Source organism: Poeciliopsis prolifica, unplaced genomic scaffold (assembly GCF_027474105.1).
Source record: "Poeciliopsis prolifica strain line A6 unplaced genomic scaffold, Auburn_PproV2 SCAFFOLD011, whole genome shotgun sequence".
NCBI lineage: Eukaryota > Metazoa > Chordata > Actinopteri > Cyprinodontiformes > Poeciliidae > Poeciliopsis > Poeciliopsis prolifica.
The window spans coordinates 10,347,678-10,363,785 of record NW_026562386.1 but is presented as its reverse complement, the minus strand read 5'-3'; the positions used below and the strand labels follow the sequence as shown (position 1 = coordinate 10,363,785).

The 16,108-nt window shown below is 37.5% G+C and overlaps 1 long non-coding RNA gene across 2 annotated transcripts in view; it reads left to right on the top strand.

The window, feature by feature from the left end:
* The window catches only part of LOC129363982 (uncharacterized), an 89,561-nt gene extending 73,673 nt beyond the window's left edge, over positions 1–15,888 (top strand). Inside the window, exons 2-7 of one of the 2 annotated variants that reach the window (XR_008606374.1) lie at positions 293–341; positions 2,507–2,733; positions 14,901–14,964; positions 15,140–15,224; positions 15,367–15,425; positions 15,616–15,888. This is a non-coding gene — a long non-coding RNA (uncharacterized LOC129363982). The remainder of the gene's footprint in view (positions 1–292; positions 342–2,506; positions 2,734–14,900; positions 14,965–15,139; positions 15,225–15,366; positions 15,426–15,615) is intronic. The other variant, XR_008606375.1, reaches the window with a different exon arrangement.
* The last annotated feature ends 220 nt before the right edge of the window (positions 15,889–16,108 follow it).

Genomic DNA, 16,108 nt, shown 5'->3' with positions numbered 1-16,108 from the left:
CTTCTCTTCTATCTGGAGACTCCCCCACCCTGTACCACTCCATACACCCGTCTAGTAATCAATACTCAGTGCTTCCCTCTGTCCACACCCCACGTCCCTCACATTTGGCTTGTTGATGAATTATGAATAGGGGCCCTCTCACATCACATCTAAAATTTCTATTGTGTTTGTCAATGGATGATCAATACTTCACCTCGCCGAATCCTCAAAGCTCCTCGTGCTTCTGCTCCCTTACACTTTCATTCCCCGACTCTCATGCCTCTTTTTGTTTGTTTATCATTTTGAGTTGCAGGAAGTGCAGCGGGTGCTGAGGTCTCCAGGGCATCTGAGATTAGAAAAAGGTAATCATCAAATAAATTCATCCGCCTCTGCTCTTTCCTCACCTTCTCACTCTGCCACTTTCATCCCATAGCATGCCCTTTATGCTGCCTTTCTCTCTGCAGTGTGTCGTTAACATGTGTCAAAGCTGGGTTCAACTCAAAGAATCAGAGTTTGAAATCCACGACTTGATGCCAGTTTTAGGATGAACGCCTTTATTTTAAGAAAACCACACAGGCCTCTGTTGACTGTTTTCATTGACATTATTTTACCACCCCCATACCTTGAGGTTTTGTACAGACAAATCAACAACCACAGCTGATGTTTGAAGAAAAATGACATGAAAGGATGAAGAGGTCTGCACACACACAGCTGTAAATCCTTTCTGAACTTGTACACTGTAAAGATGCAACTCTGTAAATCTAAATTATTAAAAATAATTAATTTATTGCAGTAATTGGAGTAATTCTTCTAAAATGTAACACAAAGATGAATGTAATTACTCAAAGATGAATGTATTTGAAGCATTTCTGAAAATGTTTTTCTATTGCTTAAAACTACGGATAACTCATACTTTATTTTATCACAGAATTCCGAGGTTTTTTTTTTCAACATTAATGTAAAAAAAAAGGATTTTCAATACAGAAATATCAATCTCCTGAAAAGTACTATTATGTATATCCGTCAATACCTAATATGGATTGTTTTGAGTGAATCACTGCATCATTGTGGCTGGGCATGTCCAAAATCAGCCTTTGACTTTGTTGTGGGATTTACAGTTTGCTTTAGTAGCCTGGTTCAACTTGTTTGGATTGTTGGGTCTGGCGTTTCCCAGGTTCCCCTCAACAATACCCCATAGATTCTCTATGGGGGTCAAGTCAAACGAGTTTGCTGACCAATCAAGGACAGTGATTCCATGGTCAATAAACAAGGTTGTTAAACTTCAGTCAGCAAAGGGAAGAACAAAGTACTCCAAAATTTCCAGGCAGATGGTTGTGATGATTTTTAATTTAAGAAAATATATTGCAACACCACCACCATTTGACATGGCACATCATCTCTATCACATTCTCTGTTTTGGAAGAGGATTGCAATATTGAAGGTAACTAACTTCTTCAAGGACCTTGTGCTTCATCTTACTTTGTTCTTCATAATTATCTAGGCCATGACATCTGTAAATATTTTTTTTTATTATTTTATTTTATTGATATGTGGGTTAATGTGATTTCCTGAGAAACAGAATTTGGAGCTTTAATTAGCAATGATCCTCAATCATTATTGTTATAAATAATAATTTATAACAATATCATTGATTCATACTTATCGATGAATCAATCTCTTTCCAATGAATCTTAATAAATTACTAAAATAAATCCAATTTTCAGGTATAATGTACACTTTATTGACCTATTTTGTGTGTAGGCCATACAGTTGCACTTATGTGTGTATCCACTTCTCTAAGTTTTTTTTTTTTTTTTTTTTTTTTCTCACACTTTGACTCCCAACGTTCTCACTTTCTCTTCATAACACTGTCCAAAGCATGCAGGGTCAAAGTGGTGGTGGTGGTGTAATTTAAGTGGTGTACAGGGCTTATCACAGCCTAGCGTTCAGCTGTGATCTCTGGCCCTGAGCAGCACCTGCTCGTCACAGCAAATCTCACCTCCCACCTGCTGACGAGAGAAACTATGCTGTCTAATAACTTTAGCGGCGGCTCTCTGCCTCCTTTTCCATGACCACTTAACCCCTGACATGGCCTTTTAAGTAAAGGTCTGGTATGTGTCTTCCAGCCTTAGCTTGCCAGGTGCCTTTGTACCTTTAAAAGACATGCAGTCTTCTTTCTGCACTGTGTCAAAATCTTCTTTAAACTTCATTCAGAAAGACTTGGTAAACATAATAATATTTTTTAACAATTGCGATTCAGTAATTTTTGTCAAATAATTGTTGGTTTTAAGTTGTAATCAGATGTCTACATATTGGTTAAAAATTAAAAAATGAAAAATCTTGTTTTGCAGCATAAATGTAAGATAAACTCCATATTACCATAGATTAACTAAAAGTTTATCTATGAAGTTTTTAAAAATTCAGGGCCATGTTTGTAGTGTGCAGGCAGATGTAATCCAAAATGGCTGCGATTGTTTGGGCTTAACCTCTCAAACTCTGATCTGCTTCTTGTCTTTCTGCACTTCAGCAACCTCACTGCTACACCCCCACCCAGTTGTGTGCCAGCCCACTCCATAGTGAAAAACTTCATCTCTCCAGGCGGCCTAAGATGGATGTTACTGGGTTACATGAAGAGCACAATGACCCTGGCTTCTGAGACATCATTTATCCTACACAGACCCATGCAGATGCATGCATGTAATCCCTCTGAATGACTGAATCCAGAGGAGTATAGAGGAAGTCCTTCTGATTGGGGTCAGTTACTTTTATCTTTAGTTAGTCTGACCTTTAACATTTGTCAGGTTATTCTATAAAAACAACACAGTAGTACAAAAGTTCTCTAGCTTCATTCTCTTACTAGTATAGTTGAATTTTGTGATGGCATGGAGAAAAGGCCAGAAGACAAGTTTTCCTTTTTTTACCCTACTGAAAATTAGTACATGACTACTCTTAAATTTGCTTCTCAGTCATAAGAAAATGAAATAATTATCAAGTGTGTAATAACTTTTAGATTAAGGTTTCTAAAGTCAGTTGGTCCAAAGACACCCACTGGTTTTGCCATCTGCCCAAGACCTGGATGTGATGATACACCAGTTCTCATCATAAATTGAACTTTGTGAATCACCAAGAGGATACCTGCACTGACAAAACTATACTCCACCTAAAGGACTGCTACAGAGGTCAGGAATACAGTCAAATATGGAAGCACAGGGCAGGTTCTGATGTGCAGTTAATATTAGAACAGACCTTTTATGTAGCTGTTCAACATTGTCTCAAAGTATACTTGGTTACTTTGAGACAATGTTGACAGAAAATCCCGTGCAAAGTTACTCATAGTTTACACCAACATTTTCATTGCCCTGTCAGAGTTAGATTTGAAATTATAATAATGTTTGTTTCTGATTGAAAATAAGACCAATGTCTCTCAAAACACATTAAAACAATGCAATATATATATATATGTTTTTCAACAAAATCTTTTATTATACATTTTAATTTTAAAGAATGTCAAAAAGTGATCATACTTTCTTCCTTCTTACATATACTGAAACCCTATTGCAGCTGAGCACAGGCTTGTCTCCCTTTTAATAGTGAAAAACGAGAGCTGTCATGTCGTAATCATATAATAACCGTGCACGGTGTCACTTTCAGCAATTAATGGAGACTCTGTGACTGGGTTACGTAAATCCTGGCTAACTTGGCTCCAGCTGGGTGAGGCAGCGAAAGAGTGTTGCAGAAGCATACATTATGATGTGTTCGTTTTATTACGTCTGGTTTTAATAGTGTTAGTGGTAGGGTTATTTGTTGCATGACCAGTGAAAGACTGGCCAGCTCAGTGTTTCACAATTCTGTGGAAGAGCCTTGGTTCACTCTTCATTAGAGTATTACTTCATTTAAGTAAGACATTTCTAAACTTATAAATGCATACCCATTTTATCCTCCAGCCACCAAGTTTCACCCAAGCAGAGTTCAGAAATGGAGCATTGTGGAGTCCTAATTCCTTCTTTATACCCCTACTGTTGTAAATTTGCTTTTTGAATGCAAACATTATCTTTTTAAGGAGCCTGGTTTCAGCTCTGACAAATGCCTTAGGTTTTGACTTTAGAATGTTTTTCTATAGAGTGAAGTCATAGTTTGTTTGAAAGACACAAAAGTCCTCAGATTCTTTCGCAATAAAAAAAGCCTTTGCTAAAAGTTGCCACCGTGTTTTTGCACTGATGATTTATTTATTTTTCTCCATTTTTGGTCTTCACAAAGATGTTTTAAGAAACGTAGTTTTTCATTCCCAATTTTTTTAATTTTTTTATTTTTATTTTAAAATGAGATTTTTGTGCTTTTTTTTCTTAATTAATTGACAGGATTTTGTGTCACAAGTGGTCTTTGTCAACAGCAATCAGACAAGAAATATACAGAGAGAAGTGGAAAAAACATGCATCTAAGTTTTGAGAATCGGCAACCAAACCACAGACAGCTGTGCTGAGGACAACTTTCCTTCGTATATGGAATACTCATTCTTCCGCTACACCGCAGGCCCTTAAATGAATTATCATGGCACATTGCACATATGATATTTGGTTGAACTTGCCATGTTAAATATGCTTCTGACTTGAATATGGCTTGTTTTTATTTTTTTCCCACATTGTAGAGACTATAGTTGACTTAGACTTGAATTGGGTTCTCGTGTGGATTCCGTAAAATGTTTCTTCATAGTACGTGCCCTAAAGGAATTGCCAGAAGCTTCTAAGTTTGTTTCTATTAAATGCCATCACTGAGAAAGCATTTACAGTAAGTCAGCAAGAGACTGCTGCTTTGACAGAAATGTGTACATTCTCCTCTTATAGGCTGATTAATTTATTTACCTAGGGCATTCATGGACCGATGGTTATTATTGACTTATGACAACTGGTTCATGTTTGCTGTAGCTTCACAATAATAACCTCCGTTTATCTCTCGAACTGAACTGATTGTTCTGATTGTTTCAGAACAAAATAAACCTACAATACACAATAGAAGACGGTACTTTAAAGACAACATATTTACAAAATATTTTTTAAATGGTAAATATGCCATATTAATTTTACATATCCATTGCCATTATTAGCAGTATTTTTTTGTGCATGTTGAGCCTTGCAATTGTTGAGTATAATGGATACGGTTTTAAATGTTAATGTGCTGAAATAGATCTAAAGATAACTATTTGGATCTGTAGCTGTGCAGTGCTGTAGGTAGTATAAATGCCTTGCATTTCATGTGAAAAAGCTGATTTGGATTTTGGAACAGCTCTGGGTCCCAACTTTTTGAAAAAACTTTTGTAACTCTACCCAGATTAATGTGCAGTGAGAGTTGTTTGTTTAGAATCATTGCCCTTGTCTCTCATCCTCGCCATTTCATTCCCAAACAGCTGAGCACTCCAGAGATGCATCTCCACAAAAGTTCAGCTTTCACAGAAGTGATCATGTTCTCCTTTGACCTGTTTATCAACTGTATTTCGCCAACAGCCCCAGGCTGCCTCTTGCTTTATTTCCAAAGCACTAAGAGACCCTTCATCTCTTAGTGCATTTTCAGTTTTTATTAAATAAATAATGACACTGTAAAATTTGTCTGACTTGAATAGTCAGACATCTGAGGTGGTGTTTGTCCAATTTTATGGCCTGACACAATTTTAGGGCCGTATAGTTTTTAAATAGGCTCTCACATTTCAAACCAAATATTTAGTCTACATTGCGTTGCATGCATTCATGGGTGAAAAGGTGAGTGGCATTGCTGGCGTTATAATAAATATTGCAATTATTAAACTAAACTTGGATGAGAAGGTGTAACATTTCTCATACAAATAGACTCCCAACATCATGAGCTCCATTTCTTAATGTAGCATCCAATTTCCTGAGAAGCACACTTTAAGTAAGGTGAAACAGCATTCTGCTTTGTCACAATCTTTCTTAAATGATTTACTTAAGAAATGTAGGCATATTTTTGTTTTGAATATTGTAAATGAACGTTAACCATTTTGTATAAATCATTCTGAGAAGGTCCAAGAGCCACAGGTCTGGAGATCAGGAGGTGGGGCTCTGAGCGTGCCCACAAGGCTGTTCTTTATAGACAGCAGACAGATGAGGTGAGTAGGGCAAGCTGTCAGCAAAACCAGAGAAATGCATACAGCAGTCTGCTCCTGCCAACCCCTCAGATTGCTCTAAATTCATTGGGTGTGGGCAGTGTCTGACTTTACGAGGTGTTGGGATAGTATGAAGTTGGTTTGTGTGAAAGCAGGCAAATATTGATGTATTTTTTTCACCACCTGTCTACTGAAGCACTTCAAGGTTTAGTTTGGAACCTGTGAATAATCTTAGACCAGTTTTTTTTGTGTTTAAAGAGCCAGCTCTTGACTGTCTCATTGTAAATGTCTGCGAAAGAAGGAATGTAGCAATGAAGTGGTAAGAAAAGTAGTTACTGAATAAAAAAAAAGTTGTTTTATTAACACAAAGTCAAACATTGTATCAAAATCACTGGTACTATTTTCATTAGTAAATGTTTGATTGCGTTTATTACTGGTAACAGTAGAACATTTTATATTCGATTACTTATTCAGTCCAGCACAAACACACGCACCTTATCTTTTGGTTTTAAGAACTCATAGGAAATTTCTTGATTTACAACAATTAGTTTAAGAGAAATTACTCTCTAGAAACAATTATAGTTACTGCATTGAGACAAAACTGAAGTTACCATGTGTGTTTTTTTTTTTTTTTTTATTTTGACCAAATTGAATGAACAAATATAATATACGGATTAAACCCTGCATTCAGATTATATCCACACTTGCGTTGTTATTACATGGTATTAAGATAAGTAATGTGTTCAGAATGCTTTCATTCAGCACTTATATACTTTCAAGCCTTGTCATTTTCAATCATGGATTTGTAGCTCACAATGTGTATATTAATTTTGATCATTCTTAACCAACTGTGCTACAGACTCTGTTTTGTTTTTGAAAAAATAATTAAATCAATCGAAGATAGAAAGGAGTACTTTTGTTTTAGCTGAAGGTCTTGTGGTTAGTTTCTGCAGAAAAATTTTATTAAAAGAAGGTTGTCCCTTTTTGTCCATAAAACACACATGCATTAAATGTCTCAGTGGCCTAGGTTGTACCCCTCTGAAGACTCATCATACTTTCTCTTTCTTCTGTTGGATCGTCAGTTCAGTAACAAAATGTGTTTTGTCAGAGGTATTGATGTATAATGCATTGGCATCAGTGAGCTTATTTCCACTTTAATATTACTGAAAACTTTTTTAATATTTAGTGATTTTGCATAGATCTTTGTGACAGAATGAAAGTGTTACGGCAATGATCAAACAGCGTCTTGTTTCAGGTCACATCTCTTCTGTCTTTCTGTCAAAGCCATTCCACTGAGGGCTGGGGAATGACAGAGTACTATTACTGGGGGGAGTGGGGGTTTCTCAAAAATAATGCCAAATCACATGGTTTTTCCTGCGCCTCCCAGTCACTGTTGAGACGTGTCAGAAATATACGTCTGTCACAGTATCCCAAGGCGGACTCTTGATCCAACAATGTGCTGGTGCCTCTTGTCTTGTCACCTGTTATCTCTACTATGTTACTGAGTGGTGTGTTAGAAAACACACACAGCATTCTTAAAAAATTCATGGAATGAGTTTAACAACGTGGAATGTTCCCAGGAACATATTATGCTTTATTTAAGTAAAGAGCTGGGAACAAATTTAGATGGGATAGGCAGGAATTAGCATCTATTTTCTTAAAATCCAGATGTTATTCACCTATATACATTGGATATGACTGAGCTGCATTTCTGCATTTGAAATTGTGCAATTTTTTGGTCAAATTTCTATTACAAGATTTAACAATGAAGGTAGTGACAAAGTCGTTTTATTTATTTTTTTTTTTATAGAACTTTAGTTGAAAATTTATGTTGTGAATATTTTCTGATTTATAATTCTGGAGTAGCTGATTGCTATTCCATTGAAATGATTGAAATTTCTTGAAAGTTGAAAGTTTCTTGATAACTGTCCAAAAACATTTAAAGTTAAATTAATCCAATGAGTGAACTGTAAAAATTAAGAAACTTTTTTTGGGAAAACACACCTATTTGTATGTATCATTCTGCCAAAATTATGCAACTTTTGTCTGTAATAAATCACTTTCTAGGAATTATCTAATCTGAAAGCAAATTAGTTTATTAGTTTATAGTTTATGTCTATTTGGTTGTGACACAACCACATAGACACAACCAAGGCTGAGTTCATTCATTGAATGAACTCTGAGATGAAGAATAACCAACATGGCATCACAGTGGCATCACAACAGTAAGAAACATACCCTGTCCTGACACAGTAGTACACTGAATTCATCATCCTTCAGTCTAAAACGCATGTACTGATCAAACCAAGAGCTCCTATTTTAACATTAAACTCATGCAACATGTCGTTGTATAGCAACATACATGCTATACAACAACACACAAACAACATATGTTGTCATACTTAACGACATACATTGTCATCTATACAGCAACATACAAATATGTAGAGGAAGGTTTAACCTACCCTAAGGGGAAGAGGTAACCCTACCCTAACCCTTTGCCAAATATTTAATATTTGGCAAAATTATACTTTAACTTTTCAAAAACAATTACCTACATTTATTTTAATTTCTTATTTATTTATTTATTTTTGTTTTGAGGAAAGCTATACAGAATTGTATAAAAACTTTCAGAAACTTTAAAACTTTGCCCCAAAAATCTCAGGAAGCTGTCAGTTTCCTGCGGGGACAGAGGCATCTTTGCCTAAGGAGTTTGTCCATGACTTCACCACAGGTTTCCTCTTTTGACATCCTCTTTGACAGGCAGATTACTTTCAGTCCTAAAAAAAAAATCTTTGTAGGTACAAGCATACAGTATGTACTTTGGATTAATGGGGAGTGATAAATGTGTAAAGAGCAGTGTACTCCATAAACCCTGAGAGGGCCTGCGGTGAAACGCTCCAGGAATGGATTAGCAGAGAGCTTGTGGCAACATAACATCGCCTACAGGTGTTCCAATGTCGACTTGTGTGTGTGGCTTTCTGACATTAAAATATCCCAACGCATTCAAAGTAGCAATAATTATGAAATAAAATTGTTTAAATTATGACATTTTTAAACTATGTTTGCAATGTTTGTCTTTCAGCATTTATGTACATGCTCTGCCTACATCTGCCATTTTCAGTAAGATTATCAGCATTTGCTTTCAGAGTTTCATTGAAAGTCACTTTCCTGAATCTGTCATATTCGGTCCACTGAGGTAAACAGTAACGCCCCACAGGCATACCAGTCAGCTTAGACACACCACAAATATCCACCCTGAGATATGACACAACCCTGAAGTCAGGAAATAAAATGCCTTCTGACTGATATGATTGTTTCTTTGTTTTCCTCTTTGTCTCCTTTGTTTTTCTTTCTTTCTTGCTCACTCACCTCTCCCCCACTACCTCCCTCTGTCAGCGTTCCCGCAGATTCCCCTGCTGTCGGCTCTCGTCACATTCCCCAATCTGTTAGCCTTCTGATACCGGGGCCAGACTTGAAAGGAAGTCTTAGGGACGAGAGCTTATACACTGTGCCAGATTTTGTTAAGTAACTACGAGATGTTGGTGCCAATTCATTGGTAATTGTCCCTCCTGGCGCAGTCTGTTGAAAGTCCTGGAGAAGCCTAAGCTCAAGATCACTGCAAGTGTTAATCTTCTTATACTTAAGGTATCAGGTTTTCTTTTGATGTCGCTAAACATGTTGACTCCTATCTCAGCACAGAAGGCAATCCAGACATAGCTATGAGCGAGATGGGGGTTTGTCTGCCTTCGTCTTCCAAGAATCTTACAGTTTGTGTGTTCTTTTCCCATAACGTTCATTATTCTGCTAAAATAATTCAGCAATGAAATGAGAGGGAGAAGATAAAAGGAAGAACAAAATTGATTCAACGCTAATTGTCTTTTCCTCAGTGCAATTGGACTTGCTCTTGTTTGGTGTAAAATGGCTGGATTCATATTTAATGAGGTGAAATCCTGTTGCTCAGACAAGTCAGCTTGATAGCCCAAGGTTGTTCTTTAAACATGTTTTGTCAGGGAGCTCCTTCCAAGATCAACTGAAACGTCACTTGTCTCAAAGTACAAATGATTAAATATCTAATTCTTTCCTGACCTACAGGCAAGTTGTATTAGTTTTAGGTTCACACAAACCACTTGTGAGGCAGAATGTGTGTTTATACACATAGTTGCTGTGTTGACCACACAGATTCATGAGCAAGGGAATCTGCCCAAGGGAGTCAGGTGGACGAGTACAGGAAAGGTGCGCTCTCTTGAGGCTCACAATCTTTGGCATGCCGAGCCTCCCTGAGGTGCTCAGGTGAGACTCGGTGATCAATCACTGATGCTCTTTGTCAGATGAGATTCTCCCATTAGTCAGTCAGTCACTCATTCGGGCAGGGCCTCAGGTAGTGGGTGATAGTGCAGAGGCTGTGGGATCAGGGCGAGCTCCCACATGTACAGCGACACTGATCTCACACACAGGTGGAGATTTGTCATGGACTGCAAGGAGCTCCTCTGTGATTGCATAGTGATGTGAACCACGCAGGAAGTCAAAATCACACTTCAACTACATCTAGGGTTTATCATATGTAGTACAAAAAAACCCAACATGTTTATGTATACTAAACTGACACACAAATATAAAAACATTTATTCCTCATGCTGCAATCAAAATCAAAGTGTCTTCTGCCTGGAGGGATTCTTTAAACTCCATACATGCTGCAAGATTTATGGCAGAGTTTAGGGCCTAATTGTGCAAGTTTGTTATTGAAATAAAAAGACTGGTGGGAACTGAGCTGAGACATGTCTTATCAATTCACTTCTGTGTCTATTACTTTCATAATCCAACCTGTGCTTTGCTGTAATTTAACTTTTGATTTAGAGCTGTTTGTCTCTGGCAGCCTGTAATGACTGGCTGTGAACAAAGTGGTTGGTGGCGACTGGGTGTTATAACGTCTGCTGCGCGTCAGAGAAATGTGACCTAGCATGGTCATTACGTTTGACAGATAAACAGAAAGGCACATCTTTGGAAGCTTTAGACTTGCGGCAGACCTGATTGAAGGTCATTCAGCATACTTTCCATGTGCTTTGCAAATGTACTTGTATGCCTTGAACATTTTTCACAATTTGTCATATTACAAACACAGATTTTAGAATTTTTACTCTCATAAAAATAAAAAATAAAACTTTTAGCTCTGGTTTTATGATGGAAGATAACCCTCTGTCCCATTTTCAAGTTTTGAAACCACTGACAGGTTTTCTTCCAGGAATGTCCTGTTTTAGCTCCATCCACATCTTTCCATTCACTCTGCTCCCCTGTCCCTGCTAATCCCTCAAGTATAATGCTGCCACAATCACCAATACTTGAGACAGAGCACCTTCTTAAGAGTTTGTTGTCTTCCCTACATTGCTTATGGCAAACTATAAGCATAACCTTTCTGTTAATATACCTTCTACTTACCACTCTTCATAAGTGTAGTATCTATTCAATGCACATCTAGCATTTAGGACAGTGTGTAACAGCCTGAATTTGGCTGTTACACACTTGGCATATTGTTGGACAATGTAAACACGTCTGTTGTGTTCTTTCCTTTATGATGCTGAGTCTTTTCTAATGGTCTTTAACAAGCCTGAGACATTCAGAGAATAAATGTAGGAATACTGAGACTGAACTCCATAGAACTCCATATTTAGTGAAAAGAACTCTTTTCACTAAATATGTCTGAAGACATCTGGTCACAATGGATTTCATTTAGAGAGAACGGGCTTTTAGAACAAAAGCACAGTATACTTTTTGAGATTTTATTTGCAAAAATATGTGGACCATGCATTAAGTTCCTATTACCTCAGTTATAAGTTATTTGTGCATCAATAAAATATATTAAAATCTGTGGCTGCGATGTGATAAAATGTGAAAAAAGTCACTGGGATATAAATAAGTTTGCGAGGCACTTTACATGTGTCGGTACCAATAGCCAAATCCATTCTTGGTCAGTGTGTGATGAACAAAACCCACTCTATAAAGTTCAAGTGGTGCTTGGTGGGCAGCTTTGCATCAGTCAAACCCACAGGCTGCCCGGGGGTCAAAGCAAAGCTGGCACTTAAAGTTTTAACACACAGTCAGCACACATATTATCCTGCTAATGATGGAATTACAGCTCTGACTCACCATGTAGCAACATGTAAGAGATGGGAGGACGGCAATAGATTATCGTCTGAGAAAAAAGGCACTCTCGACGCAAAAGCAGCTGCTGCTAGTAAGGAAGAGAGCAAGAGTGAGAAGAAAAGGTGGAGATGGACATAAACTCCCAAGAATGGAGGTTTAGATGATTGTAATTATGATTCTCTATAAAACACTCAGTACTGTCATTATCATTGAGTCATATGTCCATGCGAGTGAAAGGGGTGTTTAAATGGATGTGTCATCACTGTCTGAGGTTGAGAAGGAAAAGAGAGGTTTATAGTGGAAAGGAATAAGATACACAGACTGTCTTTTAAAATTGGCACTGTCGATATACAAGTATAACAGATCCAAACGGATGTAATGGATTATGGTGACTCATTGTGTAGAAGTGTGAAGGTTTGTGTGGGGGTTTATGACTCTAGTGTCCAGTATATCCATTGTTTTCTTTGGTTTCTAAATGCTTATGTTTCTCACATAGTTACATGTGGATTTGTTTAAATGTTTATAGGACTGTATGGAGCTGTGGGTGGATATGTTTGCATGTGTGTGTGTTGAAAGCCTGAAATGTCTGCGGTTCAATATAAGAAAGCTGGATGTGCACATGCAGGGGCGATTGATTTCAGTGTTGTGGTCCCTCTGTCTAAATGTTGTGGCCATCTTGTTTTCTTACTTTGGTTTCAGAGAGAAATTTGGAAAGGAAAAAAAATCCATATTTTCAATGGCAACTCTGACAGAGCCAACAAAATTCACAGGGTGCTGTATTTTTATCCTCTTCGGGTAATGGAAGTTCCAGGAGACAAAACAGTTACAGAAAGTGGTGCAGAGACTGGAGGGCGGGGGTAGATTGTGGTTAAGAAAGCCATATTGGACATCTAGCCATTTGGGAAAAGTAACTATGAGAAGTGCTCCTCCGCCTGTGCACTCTCCACAAAACATAAGCCTTACAGCAGTGTGCAGGATGCATGTCGACTTTCTTACGGTGAAATCCAATCATGCTAGGTCTGAATATTCTCAAGCAAAATGGCTCCAAGTTTAATTACACTTTACATGCTGTATGACAGTTTCCATTGTGCAAATCTCAGCCAAACAAGACTGCGCTAAATCGTCTAGGCATCCTTGTTCACACTGGAGTCAGTGTGCCGAGACAGGAGGGAAGGGCCCTCAACAAGAGGCCCTCTTAACTCCTCTATTATGGAAACACATACCTGTAGTGAAGGAGTCACCTGAGACTCAAAAAGCAAGTAGCTAAAGGCAACTAAGTTCCTCTGTGTTTTTTCCTGGCAGCACCGTCTTGTACTTGACTGTTGTCGAACTGTTGTGGTTCCAGTTCTATTGTGTTGATAGTGGGACTCATGAGTCATGAGGAGATTATATGATGACCCTGTAGCCATGGGCTTAGTTGCTGTAATGTATCTCAAAGTGTCCCTTCTTCAATCTGGGTTTGGAGAGACAAACCCAAAGTGAACATAAAATACCATGTCAAGATTGATAAAAAAACAAAACACTTTAACTATGTGTGACATTCAACATATCCTAAGTATTTAACTTGCTTTGCCTTAGCAGTACCCAGGTTTAGTTCAGAGCTCATCCATGTAACCTCCTTTCCCTTTAGTGGGAAAACAAAGGAAACAGGAGCCCCTCTTCTGAGTTTGATCACTATTGTGGTGGGAGAGCTGGAACCAGGCCTTCGAGAAATTCCTTCTTCAAACCACCATGACTGAGTAGATTAGACCCCCATTTGTTGGCAAACAGTCTTATTTCCAGAAGATATTTGGGGCGTTTAATTCAGAAACAATGCACAGCTGAGGTTTGAGCCTTTTTTTTTTCCTACGTAATTTTATTATTACCATTCTAAACATTTTTTGTTAAAGGGGAAGCAGATGAGTGGCACAGAGAAGCATGTTCAGATATTACCAAATACACTGGTGTCAGGCATAATTACTCTCCCAGTTGACTCTTTTTCTTCTATACACATTGAAGTCAGGGGAATCAAATCTGACTAACACTCTTTTGTGCATACCGGTGCAGCCTTTGTTGAAGCCATGTCATCAATGACACATGGCTATATGCATATTTTATTGAGACATGCATATTTTACTGTGCAATCCCTGGCACAACATTACTTTGTTCAAAGTTTGTGGAGAGGCTTGATAATACTGTGTTCTTTGACAATATTATGTTATGTTGGTTATAGTAAAGTCAGGTAAATAAAAAGTAGCAAACAACCTTTTGTACTAGCCATTTTAATGCTGTAAAACTGTAGTAATGTGTGTTTGTGCTTCAGATGATGGACAACAGTGAAATAAATTCTCAAGCTGGTGCCAGACTGTTTCCTATGGATGATAGTGTTTTTCTAAAAATGTGTCACAGCGATCTACAAATGATGGGTATTTTGTGGAACTGAGTGCTTTTATGTCTTTGAATTATGTGTGTCGCTTCTGTTGCTATTTAGTGTTATAGTTGAATTATCCTTCTGAAATTTGAGTTACAGTTTGTCTTTTCTGGATTTGGTGGCTCTTGTGTGACATAAGCATTTGCCCCATGAAAAATGTATTTATTTTTTCTTCTTTGTCACAATTAGACAAATTTCAGATCATCAAACTAATTATATTATTAGAGTAAATTCTAAATAATTATTTCTGTTATCAAGGGAAATACCCATGGACCAACCTGACAAAATCTTAACAACTGCCATGAAGAATTTGCCATAACAGGTATTGAGTAATTAGTTAGCTATGGAAATGCTTTTGGATCACCTTAACTTGTAAAATTGTTTTAATATGTTTTGAACCTGTTTGAGGCCATCACTCAGAATTTCAGTTGTATTGAAGTCCAGACATTGACTCAGCCATTCTGAAACCTGTCATTTTGTTTTGTTGGGTTTTTCAGAGGTGGACTTGCTCGTGTGCTTCATTGTCCTGCCGCAAAAGACTAGCACACTTTACATATAGAGCACAAACTGATGCCCAGTTAGGTAAGGATTTTCTATCTAGAGACAAGAAGTCATGGCTTCATCAGCTATGCCTGTCAGCTATGTTGTGAAATCGCACTGCTGCCTCAGACTATCACACTGACATCAAGCTGTTTAACTAAAAAACATGTTCTTTGTTTTTTAGTTTCATACCAGATGTAATGAGAAGCTCAATTTCACAGCCTTCTTCAAAATATTAAAGATGTAAGTCTTGATAATGCACTTTTGATGAATATGTGATGTTCTATATGGCAAACGATATTTTTTGCTCTGGAACTCTTCAATACATGCTCTTGTCAAATTAAATTGATTCTGTTTAATCATATACAGTATCAGTCATGACCTTACCTGAATGTGTATGTGCAATTTTTTTTTTCTGTGTTTTTGTTCATAGCCTGGCAGCCTGCGCAGTGTGTTCCCCATCTTTTTTGCCCAGTGACCGCCAGGGAAAAGCACCAACCCCCCTGTCATCCTGTGACAAAGTTATAGAAAACATATAATTATAGTTAAGATGTAATTAATGACAATTAGTGCTTTGGATATTATTTTTTGTGACCACCTGGTCCTGATGTTATTGTGTTTGGTTATCTGAAACTTTTCAGTGTGCATTCTACAGTGTCAACGAAATGCATCTTACACTATAGAAATTACATAATAATATGCAATAGTTTTATGGAGTATTAAATACATTAAATACATGATAGAGCAGGTCTTAAAATTACTATAAATCCTGTAAAATGACATTTAAAGGCTGTTACAGTGGAGAACTTCAGCTTTAGTGAAATGGCGTCCCAGATTGCACTTATTTACAAAACCCAACAACTTTGAGACTGTGGCAGACTATACAGGAGCTGAGTGAAGCCAAATGTGCTTGTGAAGCAAACATG